The sequence below is a fragment of the Myiozetetes cayanensis genome, unplaced genomic scaffold, assembly GCF_022539395.1.
Source record: "Myiozetetes cayanensis isolate MyiCay16 unplaced genomic scaffold, myiCay2020 scf40, whole genome shotgun sequence".
In the NCBI taxonomy this organism is placed as follows: domain Eukaryota; kingdom Metazoa; phylum Chordata; class Aves; order Passeriformes; family Tyrannidae; genus Myiozetetes; species Myiozetetes cayanensis.
The window spans coordinates 1,019,829-1,024,866 of NW_026087632.1; positions in this window are offsets into that span (position 1 = coordinate 1,019,829).

Consider the following 5,038-nt stretch of genomic DNA (forward strand, 5'->3'; position numbering starts at 1 on the left):
GATGTGATGGAGTCTCCATCCCTGGAAGAAATGACTGGAAATGGCTCTTAGTGCTGTGCTTTAGTTGACAATGTGGTGATGGGTCAGAGATGGGACTTGATCTTGGGAGATCTTTTCCAGCCTTAATGATTCTGTAATTCTGTGTGTTCCTGCAAGTCACACTGGCCCCTGCCAGCCACACTTTGGGGTGGGTGCTGCTTGACTGGGGGTCCCTGCCCTGTACCAAAACTACCAGGGCACTGCACTCATCCCCTTGGTCCAGGGCAGGGGCTTGTCACTACATGTCACCCTAAAAGCTTGGGTGCTCTTTTATTGCTAGAAGCAGCAGCAACATGATAATCTTGATCATTGAAGTCATTTACAAAAGAGTTCTCACAAATGAGTGACAGAATCCAAACATTAAGCTCAGATGATTTTCTAACTTACCAGAGGGGTTGCCACTGTAAGTTTTATCTGATTCAGGAAAAGCTATGTTTGGTACCAATTATGCATTGTACAACCCATTTGGTTTTACCACTGTTCAACCCATACCCAGGAAATGATGCTGCAGAGGGATGGTGGGGATACAGCATTTCCCTCAGAACAGCCTGGAAACAACTGGTGCCCCAGATAGCAGCAGATGGTGGCTATTTGTAAATTCTCTGTTTTGTTTTCCCAGTGAAGAGCAGCACAGCTCTTAGGGTCACTTAAATATACACAAATTTAATGACCTCAAAGGGAAGTTCCCCCACTGTGAAGACCACCCCACCCAGTATGTTCAGATGCAGATGTTGCCCCAAGGAACAGAGGAAAAATCTTGGAAAAAAAATCTTGGAAAAAACTCCCACAGCAATGGGAAATGTTCTCTGTGGAACAACATTCAGCACTTCAGGTTGGTTCTGGCAGCTTTCACATTCAACACCAAGGGGCTCCAAGTCTTGGAAAGCAGGGAATCTCTGGCTCAGGACGACTCCTCAGCCTGAGCTAACTGCCCTCTGGGAAGCATGCAGGAGGGAAGAGAGTTTGCTGTGTCCCAAATTCCCACCCCTTTCATCTTGGAGAGCGAGACAGCTGAGGAGCAGATGCCTTTTTCCCATGGGAAAGGGAGAGGTCTCTTGCCTTATAGCTGAAACACTTAAGGAGCAGGAGAAGAGCTGCCAAATCTCATCTCCTTAGAGAGAGGACTCCACCTCCCCTGGTGTCTTGTAGGGGTCTTGCCACAGCCCTGTAATATTCACAGGTGATCAACAAGACTGAACCAGAGCCAGAAACATTACTAGAGCAAGAAATAAATGAAAATAAATGAGAAAAGGCACTTGAGGGAAGATGAGGATGGTGACAAAAAATTGCCCTCCCTGCTATTGGGTGCTAGGGGTTGTTTTGAACTCGCTTTCCTCTTCCTCCACAGCTGGCTGAAGATCTGTTTTCATGGTTCATTTCCCCACCTTGGGTTCCCACAAGGAGAGCTGTTTACTAACCTGGCTGCCTTCCCAAGGAGAGGGAGCTCCCAGAGCCACAGCTCCCAGCTGGGAGCAGAGAAGACCCAGCGCCTCCTCATCAGGCAAGTTGGGCTTTGTCCAATGGAAATGGCAAAAACTCAGGTTCCTTTCTCTTCCATGATGTTTTCCCCATGATCCTTCATGATGTTTTCCACTCTTCCTCCACCTTTTTTTCCAATCTCCCAGCCCAGAGGCCTCCCCAACCCCTTTTTAACAGTACAAGTTTTGATTAGTTGGGAGGTGGGTGGTAAATCTCGTGCCACGGTATGAGGCACCACACCAGGGCTCCTGAAACATTGCCAGGCGTTTTCACCAGCGCCAAAAACATTCAGCAATGAATCAGTTTCATCACCACCCAACATTACCCCAGATTTCTGGCATCAGGGATGAAATTGAAACTGTTGGGAAGGCCTTATGTTTCAGATTTGTTTGGGATTTGTGGAAGCTGTGGAGGGAGACAGCTATGTGTCTTTACCCTGAAATAGGATTTATTTTTTTTTCTGTGTCAGAAAACATGATTCACCAGGCATGCCAGGGAGAGCATCACTCAGGAAAGAAATGACTGTATCCCCCCAGGCCTCTCCATCCCTCGTGGAGATTCGGATCCTGGGAACGTGTCCTAACAAAGCTGGATGTGTGAAGTGCACTAAATGGGGAGCACTGGGAACAAGCCAGGCCTGTGTGGGTCAGTGCTCTCCTTCACAACCCAGAAAAACTCTTTCTTCTCCATGCTGTTACAAACCAGGTTTGAAAGCCCCACAGCCACGCTGGCAGGACTCGTCACAGTGCCCTGAAGGCACCATGGTTATCACACAGAGGGGCTGGCACCTTCAGACCTGATGTCACTGTCACTATTTTCCTGAAGTTGCTTGTCCCCTTCACTTGCAGAGACAAGGAATTATGAGTCTGGTTCACTTTTCCAGAGTCAGGACCAGCCTAGACTCATCCAAGGCTGAATTTCATCCAGCTCTCAATGAGGAATTTACTTCCTGCTTGTTTTCTTATTGACTCAGCTCATCCAGAGTCTAAGTTTCACCTGCTCCCAACAGTGCTCCCAGCCTGGTGCCAGGATCCCTGAAAGATGCCTTTGCAACTCTTTCATAGAAAACTAACATCTGAATTATTACTGTTAATAATAATTATTATTTTCTGCTATGATTTTACCTGTTATACCTGGACTTTGAATTTGGTCCCTACCTGCCCTAATTTATCTCCTGGCAGAACAGATTTCTTCCAGAGCAGTGATAAGTCAGGGTGTCTCTGAGCCAGCTCCAGAAGCACAGGTGGGACCTCGGAGTGAAGGATGAAGCTTCCTCACCTCTGGAGACTCTGACTGCACCTGGCATCTCCGAGTTCTAAGGTGTGTCGTCCTTCCAAGCAAGGGTAAGTCCCCAGCTAGAACTGGTAGGATGGAGATGGCAGATTTTTTTGGCCTCTTCTCCCTCCCTGAAAATACACAGAACCTGCTTTGAGCTTGGGAATGTTCTTAAGAGAGCTTTAAAAGTGAAGCACCCAGGCAAGTGGAAAGGTCACCGTGGACACAGGAAGGGTGGGAGAGGGAGAGAGGGCTGAGCTCAGTAAGGCAGCCATGGGAGCAGGGAACACACCTCTTCCAAAGGTTTCCAGTGAGGGGATTTGGAGATCTGTCTCTGTGGGTGGGCTTCTTCCTCCACAGAGAGATGAGTAGCAAAAGCCACCTGTCCACAACTGTTACGGATCAGGAATATTTAAGGGGCACAGGCTTCCTCTTTTCAGCCTCTGCTAGGAGCTTTTAAAATGAATTAACTCAGAGCCCACGGAGGAAAAAACGCCCTCAGATCTCCCCCTTTGTGCTGCTGCAGAGTGCTCAGCAGGAGCAGCTCTGGAGACCCAGCTGTTCCAAAGGGATGGGCACTGAGACACCCACAGGAGCTAAAACCAGGGCTTAGAAGGAAAAAACACCCAAACCACCCGAGTGTGATGACATATTTTGCTACTGAAAAGAGAGGATTTGATGTAAATTGTGCTGTGAGGACGTGTCTTGCCAGTGATTTACTCAGGCTCCAGGTAGCTGTGACACTCCAGCTGCTGGCACCTGACTTCCCCTGTCACCAGTTCATGAAGCACAGACCGAGACTGAAAGGGTTTTGCTTTACTAGACACAATGTTATTAAAGATTTATCAACAGCACCACAGCAGAAAGCTTTTCCTTGTGACCACAGTGTAGAGTGGAGCCTGTGCTCCAAAATAGAAAGGGCAACTCAGGATTCACCCAAAATGCTCTTTTATGCCAAAGCAGTGGCACTGAATTAACCAGAGCAGTGTTGCTGCACGTCTGTCTCATCTCCTTCTGCTTTCTTTGCATTTGGCATTAGGAACATCCCAGTGAAGTGGGTGAGTTAAATATATGAACAAAATTACCCCCTGCACCAAATCCTAGAGTTTTGTAGCATCATCAAGCTGGTTTTCAATGACATCCAAACCCTGGGGATGCCCATGAAGTTCTGCACTGGTCCCTTCTGGCACCTGGCACGAGGCCATTCCTGTGGTAGCAGAGGGTGGGGGCACAGCCCTCAGCACAGGCACAGCATCCTCAGCTGCTCCTCCTCCCAAAGGGCCACAAACCACTGGGAAAGGAGGGGAGACACTCTGGTTCCCACTCACCAGGGAGAGACAGTCCAAGGAAAGGCACAGGACGATGAGAAAATCTCTCCTGCTGATCAAGGTATCTCAGGCTGGAGATCCTCCTCCACCGACACCACCCAGGGCCTGTTAAACAGCGCCCACTGCCCAGGCTCTGGGGCTCCTCCTGCCCCCCAAAGAGTGTTGCAGCAGAGGATATAATCCTGGCTGTGGGCCAGTGACTCCCCCTGAGGCTTCAGGTTTGCCAGGGGAGGTTTAGATTAGGTATTAGGAAAGATTTCTTCATCATTGTCCAGCCCTGGAAAGCCCAGTCACGAAGTCACCATCCCTGGAAGTGTTCACAGAACGTGTGGATGTGGCACCTGAGTGGTGAATGTGGTGGTGGTGCTGGGTTGATGGCTGAAGTTAATGATCTCAGATGTCTTTTCCAACCTTAACAATGCCATGATCCTGTGATTCTCCTACTCCAGCAACAAGTGCCTTTGGTGGGATCCTTAAGACAGCCCAGAGAGGCACCCAGACCAGCAGATCCCCCTTCAAAATTTATCCGAAAGAACAGGCCAGTGACAAATCTGTCTGCAAATCTCTTTCTTACCTGCAGTCCCTTTTTGAGTGGTCAAAGCCCCTTTGCACCAAGCACAGGTGGGTCTCCACACAAGCCTTCGTGGGCAGTGACTCACAGGACTCCCAAAATGACACCAAGTCAGGGCTTAACCAAAGAGTCCCATTGTTTAACTCCGGATCACTTAAACACGTTAAGCAGAAAAACTGCAAAGAATCTTGAAAGCGGATGAAAACATTAAAAATCTTGCCACAAATACCCAGAAAAATTTTAACCATGAGGGGCAAGAGCCCAGGAGGGACCGACAGGAGGGCAACAACCGAGGGGCCCCTCTGCAAGGAAGCACATCACGTTAACTACAAGACAAACAGCAGCA